Source organism: Watersipora subatra, chromosome 8, assembly GCF_963576615.1.
Source record: "Watersipora subatra chromosome 8, tzWatSuba1.1, whole genome shotgun sequence".
NCBI classification, from domain to species: domain Eukaryota; kingdom Metazoa; phylum Bryozoa; class Gymnolaemata; order Cheilostomatida; family Watersiporidae; genus Watersipora; species Watersipora subatra.
This window is the reverse complement of record NC_088715.1, coordinates 57431441-57451838: the sequence shown is the minus strand read 5'-3', so window position 1 is coordinate 57451838 and position 20398 is coordinate 57431441. Positions and strand designations below refer to the sequence as shown.

At 53.3% G+C, this 20398-nt stretch overlaps 13 non-coding genes across 13 annotated transcripts; all 13 read right to left on the bottom strand.

Annotated features, from left to right (window-relative positions):
* Positions 1-1067: 1067 nt before the first annotated feature.
* On the bottom strand, positions 1068-1259 carry LOC137403029 (U2 spliceosomal RNA). Its single transcript, XR_010979574.1, has one exon. It is a non-coding gene; the product is annotated as a U2 spliceosomal RNA (small nuclear RNA).
* A 1377-nt stretch (positions 1260-2636) lies between these two features.
* Positions 2637-2828, bottom strand: LOC137403028 (U2 spliceosomal RNA). The gene has a single exon (XR_010979573.1). It is a non-coding gene; the product is annotated as a U2 spliceosomal RNA (small nuclear RNA).
* A 1351-nt stretch (positions 2829-4179) lies between these two features.
* Positions 4180-4371, bottom strand: LOC137403027 (U2 spliceosomal RNA). Its single transcript, XR_010979572.1, has one exon. It is a non-coding gene; the product is annotated as a U2 spliceosomal RNA (small nuclear RNA).
* Positions 4372-5734: 1363 nt separating this feature from the next.
* On the bottom strand, positions 5735-5926 carry LOC137403026 (U2 spliceosomal RNA). Its single transcript, XR_010979571.1, has one exon. It is a non-coding gene; the product is annotated as a U2 spliceosomal RNA (small nuclear RNA).
* A 1307-nt stretch (positions 5927-7233) lies between these two features.
* Positions 7234-7425, bottom strand: LOC137403025 (U2 spliceosomal RNA). Its single transcript, XR_010979570.1, has one exon. It is a non-coding gene; the product is annotated as a U2 spliceosomal RNA (small nuclear RNA).
* A 1301-nt stretch (positions 7426-8726) lies between these two features.
* On the bottom strand, positions 8727-8918 carry LOC137403022 (U2 spliceosomal RNA). The gene has a single exon (XR_010979569.1). It is a non-coding gene; the product is annotated as a U2 spliceosomal RNA (small nuclear RNA).
* A 1305-nt stretch (positions 8919-10223) lies between these two features.
* Positions 10224-10415, bottom strand: LOC137403021 (U2 spliceosomal RNA). Its single transcript, XR_010979568.1, has one exon. It is a non-coding gene; the product is annotated as a U2 spliceosomal RNA (small nuclear RNA).
* Positions 10416-11786: 1371 nt separating this feature from the next.
* LOC137403020 (U2 spliceosomal RNA) lies at positions 11787-11978 on the bottom strand. Its single transcript, XR_010979567.1, has one exon. It is a non-coding gene; the product is annotated as a U2 spliceosomal RNA (small nuclear RNA).
* Positions 11979-13281: 1303 nt separating this feature from the next.
* Positions 13282-13473, bottom strand: LOC137403019 (U2 spliceosomal RNA). The gene has a single exon (XR_010979566.1). It is a non-coding gene; the product is annotated as a U2 spliceosomal RNA (small nuclear RNA).
* A 1303-nt stretch (positions 13474-14776) lies between these two features.
* On the bottom strand, positions 14777-14968 carry LOC137403017 (U2 spliceosomal RNA). Its single transcript, XR_010979564.1, has one exon. It is a non-coding gene; the product is annotated as a U2 spliceosomal RNA (small nuclear RNA).
* Positions 14969-16341: 1373 nt separating this feature from the next.
* Positions 16342-16533, bottom strand: LOC137403016 (U2 spliceosomal RNA). The gene has a single exon (XR_010979563.1). It is a non-coding gene; the product is annotated as a U2 spliceosomal RNA (small nuclear RNA).
* Positions 16534-17840: 1307 nt separating this feature from the next.
* Positions 17841-18032, bottom strand: LOC137403015 (U2 spliceosomal RNA). Its single transcript, XR_010979562.1, has one exon. It is a non-coding gene; the product is annotated as a U2 spliceosomal RNA (small nuclear RNA).
* Positions 18033-19395: 1363 nt separating this feature from the next.
* LOC137402916 (U2 spliceosomal RNA) lies at positions 19396-19584 on the bottom strand. The gene has a single exon (XR_010979531.1). It is a non-coding gene; the product is annotated as a U2 spliceosomal RNA (small nuclear RNA).
* Positions 19585-20398: the final 814 nt, after the last annotated feature.

The following is a 20398-nucleotide window of genomic DNA, read 5'->3' as shown; positions in this document are numbered from 1 at the left end:
ACGGTATAGATGTAATTAAAGGATTTCGGCATTCGCGCGCGCCGAGAGTGGCCTATTCGCTTCTCCTAGCTAGTTACGTAATAACGCTTCTAATCTCGACGCGGGTAGTACCGAAGCTATTCTCACCGGCCTTTCTCTTTCGAAGTCGTCTCCCTCTCTTCGTTAAGCCTATACGCGAGTGCTAGCCTTTTCGTTTCTCCTAGCTAGTTACGTAATAACGCTTCTAATCTCGTCGCGGGTAGAGTAGCGAGGAGTCTACTCGTCTTGGTCATTCTTTCGAAGTCGTCCCCCCTCCCCCTCCCCGCCCTTCGTTAAGGCTATTTCTGATATATATATATACATATATATATATATATATATATATATATATATATATATATATACAAATGTAGATCAAAGTTTTCATTATTCGTAGTTTTCGACTACTAAAGAAGCGCGTAGATAGAACGGGTCGGTTCGTCTCGGGCGATTTCCGCCCCGAACGAAACCTTTGCGGTCTCTCGTCTGTCCGCTCGCCACCCGCTCACCCCGAACACCCCAACACCCAACACCCAACACCCAACACCCAACACCCAACACCCAACACCCAACACCCAACACCCAACACCCAACACCCAACACCCAACGTCTATAGAAATAAACGTAGGCGAAGGGCTGGCGATGCGCGAGCGCGTGACCGGGGGGAAAGAGGGCGGAGGCGGCGACGAAAGTTTCGGAGCGACGGCTGAGCGCTTAGTCGAAAGCGAACGCGCGCGAAACGGGCGCTCGATCGCGGCGAACGCTAGTCGGCGCGGCTAACGGGCGTCGAAGAAGCGCCCGCGTAGTCGCCGGCGCCTCGCTTTCACGCTTTTCGCCTAGTTAAAATCGGAGCTGTCGCCCTCGCGCTCCGCGTCGTTTTTTTCGCGAATTCGGGAAGAATTTACGCGCTAAGCGCGTTAATTTAAAGCGCCGCCTCGCGGCAAAAGATTTTTTTCCGGTAGGCGCGTGGGTAGGTAGGTAGGTAGGTAGGTAGGTAGGTAGGTAGGTAGGTAGGTTCAGTTAATCTTTCGTTTCGTGCCTCCCGACGAGGGGAGTGGGCCGTGCTCGGAGGTACTGCGATACCGAGACAACCCGTGACGGAGCCGAAGCAAGCTTCCGCGCTCCATCTCGTTCCAAAAATCAGATTAATATCGTAGCGGCGCGATGCGCCGCGAATCAGATATTAAACTGATTAGAACAGATACTACACTTTGATCTTAGCCAATAGGCCGAGAAGCGATAAATTGCCCGGACGGCCGTCCGTCGCTCAGTCGCGGCCGATTCGCCGCCGAGCGAGTGTCCCCGTTTAGGGCGAACGAGCCGCTCGAAGAAACCGAGAGGCCTCGCCGGGGCCGAAGACTAGTCGCTTTTTTTCCGGTCCGCCCGTCTCGCCGAAGCGGTCCGGCCTACCTCGACTAGTTCGGAGTCGGTCTCTCGCTCGTCCCGTTCGGTAACTGGCGCGAAAGCGCCAACTTTTAAACTCCCTTCGGCGTATTTAGAAAACTTTTAGATTCGCCTTTACTCTCTTTACGGTATAGATGTAATTAAAGGATTTCGGCATTCGCGCGCGCCGAGAGTGGCCTATTCGCTTCTCCTAGCTAGTTACGTAATAACGCTTCTAATCTCGACGCGGGTAGTACCGAAGCTATTCTCACCGGCCTTTCTCTTTCGAAGTCGTCTCCCTCTCTTCGTTAAGCCTATACGCGAGTGCTAGCCTTTTCGTTTCTCCTAGCTAGTTACGTAATAACGCTTCTAATCTCGTCGCGGGTAGAGTAGCGAGGAGTCTACTCGTCTTGGTCATTCTTTCGAAGTCGTCCCCCCTCCCCCTCCCCGCCCTTCGTTAAGGCTATTTCTGATATATATATATACATATATATATATATATATATATATATATATATATATATATATATATATATATACAAATGTAGATCAAAGTTTTCATTATTCGTAGTTTTCGACTACTAAAGAAGCGCGTAGATAGAACGGGTCGGTTCGTCTCGGGCGATTTCCGCCCCGAACGAAACCTTTGCGGTCTCTCGTCTGTCCGCTCGCCACCCGCTCACCCCGAACACCCCAACACCCAACACCCAACACCCAACACCCAACACCCAACACCCAACACCCAACACCCAACACCCAACACCCAACACCCAACACCCAACGTCTATAGAAATAAACGTAGGCGAAGGGCTGGCGATGCGCGAGCGCGTGACCGGGGAAAGAGGGCGAGGGCGGAGGCGGCGACGAAAGTTTCGGAGCGACGGCTGAGCGCTTAGTCGAAAGCGAACGCGCGCGAAACGGGCGCTCGATCGCGGCGAACGCTAGTCGGCGCGGCTAACGGGCGTCGAAGAAGCGCCCGCGTAGTCGCCGGCGCCTCGCTTTCACGCTTTTCGCCTAGTTAAAATCGGAGCTGTCCCCCTCGCGCTCCGCGTCGTTTTTTTCGCGAATTCGGGAAGAATTTACGCGCTAAGCGCGTTAATTTAAAGCGCCGCCTCGCGGCAAAAGATTTTTTTCCGGTAGGCGCGTGGGTAGGTAGGTAGGTAGGTAGGTAGGTAGGCGAGTAGGTAGGCGAGTAGGTAGGTTCAGTTTATCTTTCGTTTCGTGCCTCCCGACGAGGGGAGTGGGCCGTGCTCGGAGGTACTGCGATACCGAGACAACCCGTGACGGAGCCGAAGCAAGCTTCCGCGCTCCATCTCGTTCCAAAAATCAGATTAATATCGTAGCGGCGCGATGCGCCGCGAATCAGATATTAAACTGATTAGAACAGATACTACACTTTGATCTTAGCCAATAGGCCGAGAAGCGATAAATTGCCCGGACGGCCGTCCGTCGCTCAGTCGCGGCCGATTCGCCGCCGAGCGAGTGTCCCCGTTTAGGGCGAACGAGCCGCTCGAAGAAACCGAGAGGCCTCGCCGGGGCCGAAGACTAGTCGCGTTTTTTCCGGTCCGCCCGTCTCGCCGAAGCGGTCCGGCCTACCTCGACTAGTTCGGAGTCGGTCTCTCGCTCGTCCCGTTCAGTAACTGGCGCGAAAGCGCCAACTTTTAAACTCCCTTCGGCGTATTTAGAAAACTTTTAGATTCGCCTTTACTCTCTTTACGGTATAGATGTAATTAAAGGATTTCGGCATTCGCGCGCGCCGAGAGTGGCCTATTCGCTTCTCCTAGCTAGTTACGTAATAACGCTTCTAATCTCGACGCGGGTAGTACCGAAGCTATTCTCACCGGCCTTTCTCTTTCGAAGTCGTCTCCCTCTCTTCGTTAAGCCTATACGCGAGTGCTAGCCTTTTCGTTTCTCCTAGCTAGTTACGTAATAACGCTTCTAATCTCGTCGCGGGTAGAGTAGCGAGGAGTCTACTCGTCTTGGTCATTCTTTCGAAGTCGTCCCCCCTCCCCCTCCCCGCCCTTCGTTAAGGCTATTTCTGATATATATATATACATATATATATATATATATATATATATATATATATATATATATATACAAATGTAGATCAAAGTTTTCATTATTCGTAGTTTTCGACTACTAAAGAAGCGCGTAGATAGAACGGGTCGGTTCGTCTCGGGCGATTTCCGCCCCGAACGAAACCTTTGCGGTCTCTCGTCTGTCCGCTCGCCACCCGCTCACCCCGAACACCCCAACACCCAACACCCAACACCCAACACCCAACACCCAACACCCAACACCCAACACCCAACACCCAACACCCAACGTCTATAGAAATAAACGTAGGCGAAGGGCTGGCGATGCGCGAGCGCGTGACCGGGGAAAGAGGGCGAGGGCGGAGGCGGCGACGAAAGTTTCGGAGCGACGGCTGAGCGCTTAGTCGAAAGCGAACGCGCGCGAAACGGGCGCTCGATCGCGGCGAACGCTAGTCGGCGCGGCTAACGGGCGTCGAAGAAGCGCCCGCGTAGTCGCCGGCGCCTCGCTTTCACGCTTTTCGCCTAGTTAAAATCGGAGCTGTCCCCCTCGCGCTCCGCGTCGTTTTTTTCGCGAATTCGGGAAGAATTTACGCGCTAAGCGCGTTAATTTAAAGCGCCGCCTCGCGGCAAAAGATTTTTTTCCGGTAGGCGCGTGGGTAGGTAGGTAGGTAGGTAGGTAGGCGAGTAGGTAGGCGAGTAGGTAGGTTCAGTTTATCTTTCGTTTCGTGCCTCCCGACGAGGGGAGTGGGCCGTGCTCGGAGGTACTGCGATACCGAGACAACCCGTGACGGAGCCGAAGCAAGCTTCCGCGCTCCATCTCGTTCCAAAAATCAGATTAATATCGTAGCGGCGCGATGCGCCGCGAATCAGATATTAAACTGATTAGAACAGATACTACACTTTGATCTTAGCCAATAGGCCGAGAAGCGATAAATTGCCCGGACGGCCGTCCGTCGCTCAGTCGCGGCCGATTCGCCGCCGAGCGAGTGTCCCCGTTTAGGGCGAACGAGCCGCTCGAAGAAACCGAGAGGCCTCGCCGGGGCCGAAGACTAGTCGCGTTTTTTCCGGTCCGCCCGTCTCGCCGAAGCGGTCCGGCCTACCTCGACTAGTTCGGAGTCGGTCTCTCGCTCGTCCCGTTCAGTAACTGGCGCGAAAGCGCCAACTTTTAAACTCCCTTCGGCGTATTTAGAAAACTTTTAGATTCGCCTTTACTCTCTTTACGGTATAGATGTAATTAAAGGATTTCGGCATTCGCGCGCGCCGAGAGTGGCCTATTCGCTTCTCCTAGCTAGTTACGTAATAACGCTTCTAATCTCGACGCGGGTAGTACCGAAGCTATTCTCACCGGCCTTTCTCTTTCGAAGTCGTCTCCCTCTCTTCGTTAAGCCTATACGCGAGTGCTAGCCTTTTCGTTTCTCCTAGCTAGTTACGTAATAACGCTTCTAATCTCGTCGCGGGTAGAGTAGCGAGGAGTCTACTCGTCTTGGTCATTCTTTCGAAGTCGTCCCCCCTCCCCCTCCCCGCCCTTCGTTAAGGCTATTTCTGATATATATATATACATATATATATATATATATATATATATATATATATATATACAAATGTAGATCAAAGTTTTCATTATTCGTAGTTTTCGACTACTAAAGAAGCGCGTAGATAGAACGGGTCGGTTCGTCTCGGGCGATTTCCGCCCCGAACGAAACCTTTGCGGTCTCTCGTCTGTCCGCTCGCCACCCGCTCACCCCGAACACCCCAACACCCAACACCCAACACCCAACACCCAACACCCAACACCCAACACCCAACACCCAACACCCAACACCCAACACCCAACACCCAACGTCTATAGAAATAAACGTAGGCGAAGGGCTGGCGATGCGCGAGCGCGTGACCGGGGAAAGAGGGCGAGGGCGGAGGCGGCGACGAAAGTTTCGGAGCGACGGCTGAGCGCTTAGTCGAAAGCGAACGCGCGCGAAACGGGCGCTCGATCGCGGCGAACGCTAGTCGGCGCGGCTAACGGGCGTCGAAGAAGCGCCCGCGTAGTCGCCGGCGCCTCGCTTTCACGCTTTTCGCCTAGTTAAAATCGGAGCTGTCCCCCTCGCGCTCCGCGTCGTTTTTTTCGCGAATTCGGGAAGAATTTACGCGCTAAGCGCGTTAATTTAAAGCGCCGCCTCGCGGCAAAAGATTTTTTTCCGGTAGGCGCGTGGGTAGGTAGGTAGGTAGGTAGGTAGGTAGGCGAGTAGGTAGGCGAGTAGGTAGGTTCAGTTTATCTTTCGTTTCGTGCCTCCCGACGAGGGGAGTGGGCCGTGCTCGGAGGTACTGCGATACCGAGACAACCCGTGACGGAGCCGAAGCAAGCTTCCGCGCTCCATCTCGTTCCAAAAATCAGATTAATATCGTAGCGGCGCGATGCGCCGCGAATCAGATATTAAACTGATTAGAACAGATACTACACTTTGATCTTAGCCAATAGGCCGAGAAGCGATAAATTGCCCGGAGACGGCCGTCCGTCGCTCAGTCGCGGCCGATTCGCCGCCGAGCGAGTGTCCCCGTTTAGGGCGAACGAGCCGCTCGAAGAAACCGAGAGGCCTCGCCGGGGCCGAAGACTAGTCGCGTTTTTTCCGGTCCGCCCGTCTCGCCGAAGCGGTCCGGCCTACCTCGACTAGTTCGGAGTCGGTCTCTCGCTCGTCCCGTTCAGTAACTGGCGCGAAAGCGCCAACTTTTAAACTCCCTTCGGCGTATTTAGAAAACTTTTAGATTCGCCTTTACTCTCTTTACGGTATAGATGTAATTAAAGGATTTCGGCATTCGCGCGCGCCGAGAGTGGCCTATTCGCTTCTCCTAGCTAGTTACGTAATAACGCTTCTAATCTCGACGCGGGTAGTACCGAAGCTATTCTCACCGGCCTTTCTCTTTCGAAGTCGTCTCCCTCTCTTCGTTAAGCCTATACGCGAGTGCTAGCCTTTTCGTTTCTCCTAGCTAGTTACGTAATAACGCTTCTAATCTCGTCGCGGGTAGAGTAGCGAGGAGTCTACTCGTCTTGGTCATTCTTTCGAAGTCGTCCCCCCTCCCCCTCCCCGCCCTTCGTTAAGGCTATTTCTGATATATATATATACATATATATATATATATATATATATATATATATATATATATATATATACAAATGTAGATCAAAGTTTTCATTATTCGTAGTTTTCGACTACTAAAGAAGCGCGTAGATAGAACGGGTCGGTTCGTCTCGGGCGATTTCCGCCCCGAACGAAACCTTTGCGGTCTCTCGTCTGTCCGCTCGCCACCCGCTCACCCCGAACACCCCAACACCCCAACACCCAACACCCAACGTCTATAGAAATAAACGTAGGCGAAGGGCTGGCGATGCGCGAGCGCGTGACCGGGGAAAGAGGGCGAGGGCGGAGGCGGCGACGAAAGTTTCGGAGCGACGGCTGAGCGCTTAGTCGAAAGCGAACGCGCGCGAAACGGGCGCTCGATCGCGGCGAACGCTAGTCGGCGCGGCTAACGGGCGTCGAAGAAGCGCCCGCGTAGTCGCCGGCGCCTCGCTTTCACGCTTTTCGCCTAGTTAAAATCGGAGCTGTCCCCCTCGCGCTCCGCGTCGTTTTTTTCGCGAATTCGGGAAGAATTTACGCGCTAAGCGCGTTAATTTAAAGCGCCGCCTCGCGGCAAAAGATTTTTTTCCGGTAGGCGCGTGGGTAGGTAGGTAGGTAGGTAGGTAGGCGAGTAGGTAGGCGAGTAGGTAGGTTCAGTTTATCTTTCGTTTCGTGCCTCCCGACGAGGGGAGTGGGCCGTGCTCGGAGGTACTGCGATACCGAGACAACCCGTGACGGAGCCGAAGCAAGCTTCCGCGCTCCATCTCGTTCCAAAAATCAGATTAATATCGTAGCGGCGCGATGCGCCGCGAATCAGATATTAAACTGATTAGAACAGATACTACACTTTGATCTTAGCCAATAGGCCGAGAAGCGATAAATTGCCCGGACGGCCGTCCGTCGCTCAGTCGCGGCCGATTCGCCGCCGAGCGAGTGTCCCCGTTTAGGGCGAACGAGCCGCTCGAAGAAACCGAGAGGCCTCGCCGGGGCCGAAGACTAGTCGCGTTTTTTCCGGTCCGCCCGTCTCGCCGAAGCGGTCCGGCCTACCTCGACTAGTTCGGAGTCGGTCTCTCGCTCGTCCCGTTCAGTAACTGGCGCGAAAGCGCCAACTTTTAAACTCCCTTCGGCGTATTTAGAAAACTTTTAGATTCGCCTTTACTCTCTTTACGGTATAGATGTAATTAAAGGATTTCGGCATTCGCGCGCGCCGAGAGTGGCCTATTCGCTTCTCCTAGCTAGTTACGTAATAACGCTTCTAATCTCGACGCGGGTAGTACCGAAGCTATTCTCACCGGCCTTTCTCTTTCGAAGTCGTCTCCCTCTCTTCGTTAAGCCTATACGCGAGTGCTAGCCTTTTCGTTTCTCCTAGCTAGTTACGTAATAACGCTTCTAATCTCGTCGCGGGTAGAGTAGCGAGGAGTCTACTCGTCTTGGTCATTCTTTCGAAGTCGTCCCCCCTCCCCCTCCCCGCCCTTCGTTAAGGCTATTTCTGATATATATATATACATATATATATATATATATATATATATATATATATATATACAAATGTAGATCAAAGTTTTCATTATTCGTAGTTTTCGACTACTAAAGAAGCGCGTAGATAGAACGGGTCGGTTCGTCTCGGGCGATTTCCGCCCCGAACGAAACCTTTGCGGTCTCTCGTCTGTCCGCTCGCCACCCGCTCACCCCGAACACCCCAACACCCCAACACCCAACACCCAACGTCTATAGAAATAAACGTAGGCGAAGGGCTGGCGATGCGCGAGCGCGTGACCGGGGAAAGAGGGCGAGGGCGGAGGCGGCGACGAAAGTTTCGGAGCGACGGCTGAGCGCTTAGTCGAAAGCGAACGCGCGCGAAACGGGCGCTCGATCGCGGCGAACGCTAGTCGGCGCGGCTAACGGGCGTCGAAGAAGCGCCCGCGTAGTCGCCGGCGCCTCGCTTTCACGCTTTTCGCCTAGTTAAAATCGGAGCTGTCCCCCTCGCGCTCCGCGTCGTTTTTTTCGCGAATTCGGGAAGAATTTACGCGCTAAGCGCGTTAATTTAAAGCGCCGCCTCGCGGCAAAAGATTTTTTTCCGGTAGGCGCGTGGGTAGGTAGGTAGGTAGGTAGGTAGGTAGGCGAGTAGGTAGGCGAGTAGGTAGGTTCAGTTTATCTTTCGTTTCGTGCCTCCCGACGAGGGGAGTGGGCCGTGCTCGGAGGTACTGCGATACCGAGACAACCCGTGACGGAGCCGAAGCAAGCTTCCGCGCTCCATCTCGTTCCAAAAATCAGATTAATATCGTAGCGGCGCGATGCGCCGCGAATCAGATATTAAACTGATTAGAACAGATACTACACTTTGATCTTAGCCAATAGGCCGAGAAGCGATAAATTGCCCGGACGGCCGTCCGTCGCTCAGTCGCGGCCGATTCGCCGCCGAGCGAGTGTCCCCGTTTAGGGCGAACGAGCCGCTCGAAGAAACCGAGAGGCCTCGCCGGGGCCGAAGACTAGTCGCGTTTTTTCCGGTCCGCCCGTCTCGCCGAAGCGGTCCGGCCTACCTCGACTAGTTCGGAGTCGGTCTCTCGCTCGTCCCGTTCAGTAACTGGCGCGAAAGCGCCAACTTTTAAACTCCCTTCGGCGTATTTAGAAAACTTTTAGATTCGCCTTTACTCTCTTTACGGTATAGATGTAATTAAAGGATTTCGGCATTCGCGCGCGCCGAGAGTGGCCTATTCGCTTCTCCTAGCTAGTTACGTAATAACGCTTCTAATCTCGACGCGGGTAGTACCGAAGCTATTCTCACCGGCCTTTCTCTTTCGAAGTCGTCTCCCTCTCTTCGTTAAGCCTATACGCGAGTGCTAGCCTTTTCGTTTCTCCTAGCTAGTTACGTAATAACGCTTCTAATCTCGTCGCGGGTAGAGTAGCGAGGAGTCTACTCGTCTTGGTCATTCTTTCGAAGTCGTCCCCCCTCCCCCTCCCCGCCCTTCGTTAAGGCTATTTCTTATACATATATATATATATATATATATATATATATATATATATATATATATATATATATATACAAATGTAGATCAAAGTTTTCATTATTCGTAGTTTTCGACTACTAAAGAAGCGCGTAGATAGAACGGGTCGGTTCGTCTCGGGCGATTTCCGCCCCGAACGAAACCTTTGCGGTCTCTCGTCTGTCCGCTCGCCACCCGCTCACCCCGAACACCCCAACACCCCAACACCCAACACCCAACGTCTATAGAAATAAACGTAGGCGAAGGGCTGGCGATGCGCGAGCGCGTGACCGGGGAAAGAGGGCGAGGGCGGAGGCGGCGACGAAAGTTTCGGAGCGACGGCTGAGCGCTTAGTCGAAAGCGAACGCGCGCGAAACGGGCGCTCGATCGCGGCGAACGCTAGTCGGCGCGGCTAACGGGCGTCGAAGAAGCGCCCGCGTAGTCGCCGGCGCCTCGCTTTCACGCTTTTCGCCTAGTTAAAATCGGAGCTGTCCCCCTCGCGCTCCGCGTCGTTTTTTTCGCGAATTCGGGAAGAATTTACGCGCTAAGCGCGTTAATTTAAAGCGCCGCCTCGCGGCAAAAGATTTTTTTCCGGTAGGCGCGTGGGTAGGTAGGTAGGTAGGTAGGTAGGCGAGTAGGTAGGCGAGTAGGTAGGTTCAGTTTATCTTTCGTTTCGTGCCTCCCGACGAGGGGAGTGGGCCGTGCTCGGAGGTACTGCGATACCGAGACAACCCGTGACGGAGCCGAAGCAAGCTTCCGCGCTCCATCTCGTTCCAAAAATCAGATTAATATCGTAGCGGCGCGATGCGCCGCGAATCAGATATTAAACTGATTAGAACAGATACTACACTTTGATCTTAGCCAATAGGCCGAGAAGCGATAAATTGCCCGGACGGCCGTCCGTCGCTCAGTCGCGGCCGATTCGCCGCCGAGCGAGTGTCCCCGTTTAGGGCGAACGAGCCGCTCGAAGAAACCGAGAGGCCTCGCCGGGGCCGAAGACTAGTCGCGTTTTTTCCGGTCCGCCCGTCTCGCCGAAGCGGTCCGGCCTACCTCGACTAGTTCGGAGTCGGTCTCTCGCTCGTCCCGTTCAGTAACTGGCGCGAAAGCGCCAACTTTTAAACTCCCTTCGGCGTATTTAGAAAACTTTTAGATTCGCCTTTACTCTCTTTACGGTATAGATGTAATTAAAGGATTTCGGCATTCGCGCGCGCCGAGAGTGGCCTATTCGCTTCTCCTAGCTAGTTACGTAATAACGCTTCTAATCTCGACGCGGGTAGTACCGAAGCTATTCTCACCGGCCTTTCTCTTTCGAAGTCGTCTCCCTCTCTTCGTTAAGCCTATACGCGAGTGCTAGCCTTTTCGTTTCTCCTAGCTAGTTACGTAATAACGCTTCTAATCTCGTCGCGGGTAGAGTAGCGAGGAGTCTACTCGTCTTGGTCATTCTTTCGAAGTCGTCCCCCCTCCCCCTCCCCGCCCTTCGTTAAGGCTATTTCTGATATATATATATACATATATATATATATATATATATATATATATATATATATATATATATACAAATGTAGATCAAAGTTTTCATTATTCGTAGTTTTCGACTACTAAAGAAGCGCGTAGATAGAACGGGTCGGTTCGTCTCGGGCGATTTCCGCCCCGAACGAAACCTTTGCGGTCTCTCGTCTGTCCGCTCGCCACCCGCTCACCCCGAACACCCCAACACCCAACACCCAACACCCAACACCCAACACCCAACACCCAACACCCAACACCCAACACCCAACACCCAACACCCAACACCCAACGTCTATAGAAATAAACGTAGGCGAAGGGCTGGCGATGCGCGAGCGCGTGACCGGGGAAAGAGGGCGAGGGCGGAGGCGGCGACGAAAGTTTCGGAGCGACGGCTGAGCGCTTAGTCGAAAGCGAACGCGCGCGAAACGGGCGCTCGATCGCGGCGAACGCTAGTCGGCGCGGCTAACGGGCGTCGAAGAAGCGCCCGCGTAGTCGCCGGCGCCTCGCTTTCACGCTTTTCGCCTAGTTAAAATCGGAGCTGTCCCCCTCGCGCTCCGCGTCGTTTTTTTCGCGAATTCGGGAAGAATTTACGCGCTAAGCGCGTTAATTTAAAGCGCCGCCTCGCGGCAAAAGATTTTTTTCCGGTAGGCGCGTGGGTAGGTAGGTAGGTAGGTAGGTAGGTAGGCGAGTAGGTAGGCGAGTAGGTAGGTTCAGTTTATCTTTCGTTTCGTGCCTCCCGACGAGGGGAGTGGGCCGTGCTCGGAGGTACTGCGATACCGAGACAACCCGTGACGGAGCCGAAGCAAGCTTCCGCGCTCCATCTCGTTCCAAAAATCAGATTAATATCGTAGCGGCGCGATGCGCCGCGAATCAGATATTAAACTGATTAGAACAGATACTACACTTTGATCTTAGCCAATAGGCCGAGAAGCGATAAATTGCCCGGACGGCCGTCCGTCGCTCAGTCGCGGCCGATTCGCCGCCGAGCGAGTGTCCCCGTTTAGGGCGAACGAGCCGCTCGAAGAAACCGAGAGGCCTCGCCGGGGCCGAAGACTAGTCGCGTTTTTTCCGGTCCGCCCGTCTCGCCGAAGCGGTCCGGCCTACCTCGACTAGTTCGGAGTCGGTCTCTCGCTCGTCCCGTTCAGTAACTGGCGCGAAAGCGCCAACTTTTAAACTCCCTTCGGCGTATTTAGAAAACTTTTAGATTCGCCTTTACTCTCTTTACGGTATAGATGTAATTAAAGGATTTCGGCATTCGCGCGCGCCGAGAGTGGCCTATTCGCTTCTCCTAGCTAGTTACGTAATAACGCTTCTAATCTCGACGCGGGTAGTACCGAAGCTATTCTCACCGGCCTTTCTCTTTCGAAGTCGTCTCCCTCTCTTCGTTAAGCCTATACGCGAGTGCTAGCCTTTTCGTTTCTCCTAGCTAGTTACGTAATAACGCTTCTAATCTCGTCGCGGGTAGAGTAGCGAGGAGTCTACTCGTCTTGGTCATTCTTTCGAAGTCGTCCCCCCTCCCCCTCCCCGCCCTTCGTTAAGGCTATTTCTGATATATATATATACATATATATATATATATATATATATATATATATATATATATATATACAAATGTAGATCAAAGTTTTCATTATTCGTAGTTTTCGACTACTAAAGAAGCGCGTAGATAGAACGGGTCGGTTCGTCTCGGGCGATTTCCGCCCCGAACGAAACCTTTGCGGTCTCTCGTCTGTCCGCTCGCCACCCGCTCACCCCGAACACCCCAACACCCCAACACCCAACACCCAACGTCTATAGAAATAAACGTAGGCGAAGGGCTGGCGATGCGCGAGCGCGTGACCGGGGAAAGAGGGCGAGGGCGGAGGCGGCGACGAAAGTTTCGGAGCGACGGCTGAGCGCTTAGTCGAAAGCGAACGCGCGCGAAACGGGCGCTCGATCGCGGCGAACGCTAGTCGGCGCGGCTAACGGGCGTCGAAGAAGCGCCCGCGTAGTCGCCGGCGCCTCGCTTTCACGCTTTTCGCCTAGTTAAAATCGGAGCTGTCCCCCTCGCGCTCCGCGTCGTTTTTTTCGCGAATTCGGGAAGAATTTACGCGCTAAGCGCGTTAATTTAAAGCGCCGCCTCGCGGCAAAAGATTTTTTTCCGGTAGGCGCGTGGGTAGGTAGGTAGGTAGGTAGGTAGGCGAGTAGGTAGGCGAGTAGGTAGGTTCAGTTTATCTTTCGTTTCGTGCCTCCCGACGAGGGGAGTGGGCCGTGCTCGGAGGTACTGCGATACCGAGACAACCCGTGACGGAGCCGAAGCAAGCTTCCGCGCTCCATCTCGTTCCAAAAATCAGATTAATATCGTAGCGGCGCGATGCGCCGCGAATCAGATATTAAACTGATTAGAACAGATACTACACTTTGATCTTAGCCAATAGGCCGAGAAGCGATAAATTGCCCGGACGGCTGTCCGTCGCTCAGTCGCGGCCGATTCGCCGCCGAGCGAGTGTCCCCGTTTAGGGCGAACGAGCCGCTCGAAGAAACCGAGAGGCCTCGCCGGGGCCGAAGACTAGTCGCGTTTTTTCCGGTCCGCCCGTCTCGCCGAAGCGGTCCGGCCTACCTCGACTAGTTCGGAGTCGGTCTCTCGCTCGTCCCGTTCAGTAACTGGCGCGAAAGCGCCAACTTTTAAACTCCCTTCGGCGTATTTAGAAAACTTTTAGATTCGCCTTTACTCTCTTTACGGTATAGATGTAATTAAAGGATTTCGGCATTCGCGCGCGCCGAGAGTGGCCTATTCGCTTCTCCTAGCTAGTTACGTAATAACGCTTCTAATCTCGACGCGGGTAGTACCGAAGCTATTCTCACCGGCCTTTCTCTTTCGAAGTCGTCTCCCTCTCTTCGTTAAGCCTATACGCGAGTGCTAGCCTTTTCGTTTCTCCTAGCTAGTTACGTAATAACGCTTCTAATCTCGTCGCGGGTAGAGTAGCGAGGAGTCTACTCGTCTTGGTCATTCTTTCGAAGTCGTCCCCCCTCCCCCTCCCCGCCCTTCGTTAAGGCTATTTCTGATATATATATATACATATATATATATATATATATATATATATATATATATATATATATACAAATGTAGATCAAAGTTTTCATTATTCGTAGTTTTCGACTACTAAAGAAGCGCGTAGATAGAACGGGTCGGTTCGTCTCGGGCGATTTCCGCCCCGAACGAAACCTTTGCGGTCTCTCGTCTGTCCGCTCGCCACCCGCTCACCCCGAACACCCCAACACCCCAACACCCAACACCCAACGTCTATAGAAATAAACGTAGGCGAAGGGCTGGCGATGCGCGAGCGCGTGACCGGGGAAAGAGGGCGAGGGCGGAGGCGGCGACGAAAGTTTCGGAGCGACGGCTGAGCGCTTAGTCGAAAGCGAACGCGCGCGAAACGGGCGCTCGATCGCGGCGAACGCTAGTCGGCGCGGCTAACGGGCGTCGAAGAAGCGCCCGCGTAGTCGCCGGCGCCTCGCTTTCACGCTTTTCGCCTAGTTAAAATCGGAGCTGTCCCCCTCGCGCTCCGCGTCGTTTTTTTCGCGAATTCGGGAAGAATTTACGCGCTAAGCGCGTTAATTTAAAGCGCCGCCTCGCGGCAAAAGATTTTTTTCCGGTAGGCGCGTGGGTAGGTAGGTAGGTAGGTAGGTAGGCGAGTAGGTAGGCGAGTAGGTAGGTTCAGTTTATCTTTCGTTTCGTGCCTCCCGACGAGGGGAGTGGGCCGTGCTCGGAGGTACTGCGATACCGAGACAACCCGTGACGGAGCCGAAGCAAGCTTCCGCGCTCCATCTCGTTCCAAAAATCAGATTAATATCGTAGCGGCGCGATGCGCCGCGAATCAGATATTAAACTGATTAGAACAGATACTACACTTTGATCTTAGCCAATAGGCCGAGAAGCGATAAATTGCCCGGACGGCCGTCCGTCGCTCAGTCGCGGCCGATTCGCCGCCGAGCGAGTGTCCCCGTTTAGGGCGAACGAGCCGCTCGAAGAAACCGAGAGGCCTCGCCGGGGCCGAAGACTAGTCGCGTTTTTTCCGGTCCGCCCGTCTCGCCGAAGCGGTCCGGCCTACCTCGACTAGTTCGGAGTCGGTCTCTCGCTCGTCCCGTTCAGTAACTGGCGCGAAAGCGCCAACTTTTAAACTCCCTTCGGCGTATTTAGAAAACTTTTAGATTCGCCTTTACTCTCTTTACGGTATAGATGTAATTAAAGGATTTCGGCATTCGCGCGCGCCGAGAGTGGCCTATTCGCTTCTCCTAGCTAGTTACGTAATAACGCTTCTAATCTCGACGCGGGTAGTACCGAAGCTATTCTCACCGGCCTTTCTCTTTCGAAGTCGTCTCCCTCTCTTCGTTAAGCCTATACGCGAGTGCTAGCCTTTTCGTTTCTCCTAGCTAGTTACGTAATAACGCTTCTAATCTCGTCGCGGGTAGAGTAGCGAGGAGTCTACTCGTCTTGGTCATTCTTTCGAAGTCGTCCCCCCTCCCCCTCCCCGCCCTTCGTTAAGGCTATTTCTGATATATATATATACATATATATATATATATATATATATATATATATATATATATATATATATACAAATGTAGATCAAAGTTTTCATTATTCGTAGTTTTCGACTACTAAAGAAGCGCGTAGATAGAACGGGTCGGTTCGTCTCGGGCGATTTCCGCCCCGAACGAAACCTTTGCGGTCTCTCGTCTGTCCGCTCGCCACCCGCTCACCCCGAACACCCCAACACCCAACACCCAACACCCAACACCCAACACCCAACACCCAACACCCAACACCCAACACCCAACACCCAACACCCAACACCCAACGTCTATAGAAATAAACGTAGGCGAAGGGCTGGCGATGCGCGAGCGCGTGACCGGGGAAAGAGGGCGAGGGCGGAGGCGGCGACGAAAGTTTCGGAGCGACGGCTGAGCGCTTAGTCGAAAGCGAACGCGCGCGAAACGGGCGCTCGATCGCGGCGAACGCTAGTCGGCGCGGCTAACGGGCGTCGAAGAAGCGCCCGCGTAGTCGCCGGCGCCTCGCTTTCACGCTTTTCGCCTAGTTAAAATCGGAGCTGTCCCCCTCGCGCTCCGCGTCGTTTTTTTCGCGAATTCGGGAAGAATTTACGCGCTAAGCGCGTTAATTTAAAGCGCCGCCTCGCGGCAAAAGATTTTTTTCCGGTAGGCGCGTGGGTAGGTAGGTAGGTAGGTAGGTAGGTAGGCGAGTAGGTAGGCGAGTAGGTAGGTTCAGTTTATCTTTCGTTTCGTGCCTCCCGACGAGGGGAGTGGGCCGTGCTCGGAGGTACTGCGATACCGAGACAACCCGTGACGGAGCCGAAGCAAGCTTCCGCGCTCCATCTCGTTCCAAAAATCAGATTAATATCGTAGCGGCGCGATGCGCCGCGAATCAGATATTAAACTGATTAGAACAGATACTACACTTTGATCTTAGCCAATAGGCCGAGAAGCGATAAATTGCCCGGACGGCCGTCCGTCGCTCAGTCGCGGCCGATTCGCCGCCGAGCGAGTGTCCCCGTTTAGGGCGAACGAGCCGCTCGAAGAAACCGAGAGGCCTCGCCGGGGCCGAAGACTAGTCGCGTTTTTTCCGGTCCGCCCGTCTCGCCGAAGCGGTCCGGCCTACCTCGACTAGTTCGGAGTCGGTCTCTCGCTCGTCCCGTTCAGTAACTGGCGCGAAAGCGCCAACTTTTAAACTCCCTTCGGCGTATTTAGAAAACTTTTAGATTCGCCTTTACTCTCTTTACGGTATAGATGTAATTAAAGGATTTCGGCATTCGCGCGCGCCGAGAGTGGCCTATTCGCTTCTCCTAGCTAGTTACGTAATAACGCTTCTAATCTCGACGCGGGTAGTACCGAAGCTATTCTCACCGGCCTTTCTCTTTCGAAGTCGTCTCCCTCTCTTCGTTAAGCCTATACGCGAGTGCTAGCCTTTTCGTTTCTCCTAGCTAGTTACGTAATAACGCTTCTAATCTCGTCGCGGGTAGAGTAGCGAGGAGTCTACTCGTCTTGGTCATTCTTTCGAAGTCGTCCCCCCTCCCCCTCCCCGCCCTTCGTTAAGGCTATTTCTGATATATATATATACATATATATATATATATATATATATATATATATATATATATATATATATACAAATGTAGATCAAAGTTTTCATTATTCGTAGTTTTCGACTACTAAAGAAGCGCGTAGATAGAACGGGTCGGTTCGTCTCGGGCGATTTCCGCCCCGAACGAAACCTTTGCGGTCTCTCGTCTGTCCGCTCGCCACCCGCTCACCCCGAACACCCCAACACCCCAACACCCAACACCCAACGTCTATAGAAATAAACGTAGGCGAAGGGCTGGCGATGCGCGAGCGCGTGACCGGGGAAAGAGGGCGAGGGCGGAGGCGGCGACGAAAGTTTCGGAGCGACGGCTGAGCGCTTAGTCGAAAGCGAACGCGCGCGAAACGGGCGCTCGATCGCGGCGAACGCTAGTCGGCGCGGCTAACGGGCGTCGAAGAAGCGCCCGCGTAGTCGCCGGCGCCTCGCTTTCACGCTTTTCGCCTAGTTAAAATCGGAGCTGTCCCCCTCGCGCTCCGCGTCGTTTTTTTCGCGAATTCGGGAAGAATTTACGCGCTAAGCGCGTTAATTTAAAGCGCCGCCTCGCGGCAAAAGATTTTTTTCCGGTAGGCGCGTGGGTAGGTAGGTAGGTAGGTAGGTAGGCGAGTAGGTAGGCGAGTAGGTAGGTTCAGTTTATCTTTCGTTTCGTGCCTCCCGACGAGGGGAGTGGGCCGTGCTCGGAGGTACTGCGATACCGAGACAACCCGTGACGGAGCCGAAGCAAGCTTCCGCGCTCCATCTCGTTCCAAAAATCAGATTAATATCGTAGCGGCGCGATGCGCCGCGAATCAGATATTAAACTGATTAGAACAGATACTACACTTTGATCTTAGCCAATAGGCCGAGAAGCGATAAATTGCCCGGACGGCTGTCCGTCGCTCAGTCGCGGCCGATTCGCCGCCGAGCGAGTGTCCCCGTTTAGGGCGAACGAGCCGCTCGAAGAAACCGAGAGGCCTCGCCGGGGCCGAAGACTAGTCGCGTTTTTTCCGGTCCGCCCGTCTCGCCGAAGCGGTCCGGCCTACCTCGACTAGTTCGGAGTCGGTCTCTCGCTCGTCCCGTTCAGTAACTGGCGCGAAAGCGCCAACTTTTAAACTCCCTTCGGCGTATTTAGAAAACTTTTAGATTCGCCTTTACTCTCTTTACGGTATAGATGTAATTAAAGGATTTCGGCATTCGCGCGCGCCGAGAGTGGCCTATTCGCTTCTCCTAGCTAGTTACGTAATAACGCTTCTAATCTCGACGCGGGTAGTACCGAAGCTATTCTCACCGGCCTTTCTCTTTCGAAGTCGTCTCCCTCTCTTCGTTAAGCCTATACGCGAGTGCTAGCCTTTTCGTTTCTCCTAGCTAGTTACGTAATAACGCTTCTAATCTCGTCGCGGGTAGAGTAGCGAGGAGTCTACTCGTCTTGGTCATTCTTTCGAAGTCGTCCCCCCTCCCCCTCCCCGCCCTTCGTTAAGGCTATTTCTGATATATATATATACATATATATATATATATATATATATACAAATGTAGATCAAAGTTTTCATTATTCGTAGTTTTCGACTACTAAAGAAGCGCGTAGATAGAACGGGTCGGTTCGTCTCGGGCGATTTCCGCCCCGAACGAAACCTTTGCGGTCTCTCGTCTGTCCGCTCGCCACCCGCTCACCCCGAACACCCCAACACCCAACACCCAACACCCAACACCCAACACCCAACACCCAACACCCAACACCCAACACCCAACACCCAACACCCAACACCCAACACCCAACACCCAACGTCTATAGAAATAAACGTAGGCGAAGGGCTGGCGATGCGCGAGCGCGTGACCGGGGAAAGAGGGCGAGGGCGGAGGCGGCGACGAAAGTTTCGGAGCGACGGCTGAGCGCTTAGTCGAAAGCGAACGCGCGCGAAACGGGCGCTCGATCGCGGCGAACGCTAGTCGGCGCGGCTAACGGGCGTCGAAGAAGCGCCCGCGTAGTCGCCGGCGCCTCGCTTTCACGCTTTTCGCCTAGTTAAAATCGGAGCTGTCCCCCTCGCGCTCCGCGTCGTTTTTTTCGCGAATTCGGGAAGAATTTACGCGCTAAGCGCGTTAATTTAAAGCGCCGCCTCGCGGCAAAAGATTTTTTTCCGGTAGGCGCGTGGGTAGGTAGGTAGGTAGGTAGGTAGGTAGGCGAGTAGGTAGGCGAGTAGGTAGGTTCAGTTTATCTTTCGTTTCGTGCCTCCCGACGAGGGGAGTGGGCCGTGCTCGGAGGTACTGCGATACCGAGACAACCCGTGACGGAGCCGAAGCAAGCTTCCGCGCTCCATCTCGTTCCAAAAATCAGATTAATATCGTAGCGGCGCGATGCGCCGCGAATCAGATATTAAACTGATTAGAACAGATACTCCTGTTTGAAGAGTGAAAATTAATCTAGTTTGTCAGCAAAAAGGACCGAATGGTCTAAAACTACTCATACATCAGAAAAGAGGTGAAAAGAAAATACTTGTGTTTTAATTGTTCACTCTTCAAACCCCCTCCGCCGAAGCAGAGGGGTTTCAGAGAGAAAGGTTCGAAGGCGTTGCCTGTTGAACCTTCCTCTCTCGGACAGACTACACCAACACGCAACCTCGCCTGCCCGTAAAAAAATAACCAAGAAAACAAAACGAACTTTGCAAATATAGAGGGAAACTTGTGCCTCGCGGTCTGTTGTAAAGTTGACCTCACAAAATTTAACAAAAAAGCAAAAAGGATGAGGGTAATCGGCAGAGAAAGTTGAGTCTTTTTCAGCCTTCATTGCTGCATTACTTTTGCCACTTGCTCGCGATCTCTGGCGAGATCTATCAATCTTTCTGGGAGGTTTTCTCTCCGCCTCTTCAAAATGTGGTCCGTGAGAGCTTCCAGCTTTACCAGCTTTTCTTCCCCACTCCTCCGAAAAAGGATGTCATTCCTGCACTGCCACAGGATTCCATATACCTCTGCCACTGCAGAAAAAATGTGCGTTTTAGCGCAAAAAATTGGGGCTTTGGCAACTATTCCGGTGCAAAAAAATAGCTCACTTTCCCCTGTTTCAGCGTCGAGTGAACCAGCGAAATGTGACAGTTTGTCCCGCAAAAAGGCTAGTCTGGGACATTTGCAAAAAAGATGAATGACCGTCTCGAGCTCTCTTCTGCAAAACTGACACTCTGTCCTTATTCCTGGGATTTTGTACTTTTGCACAAAATCCCCGGTTTTCAGGCCTCCCATCGCCAGCCT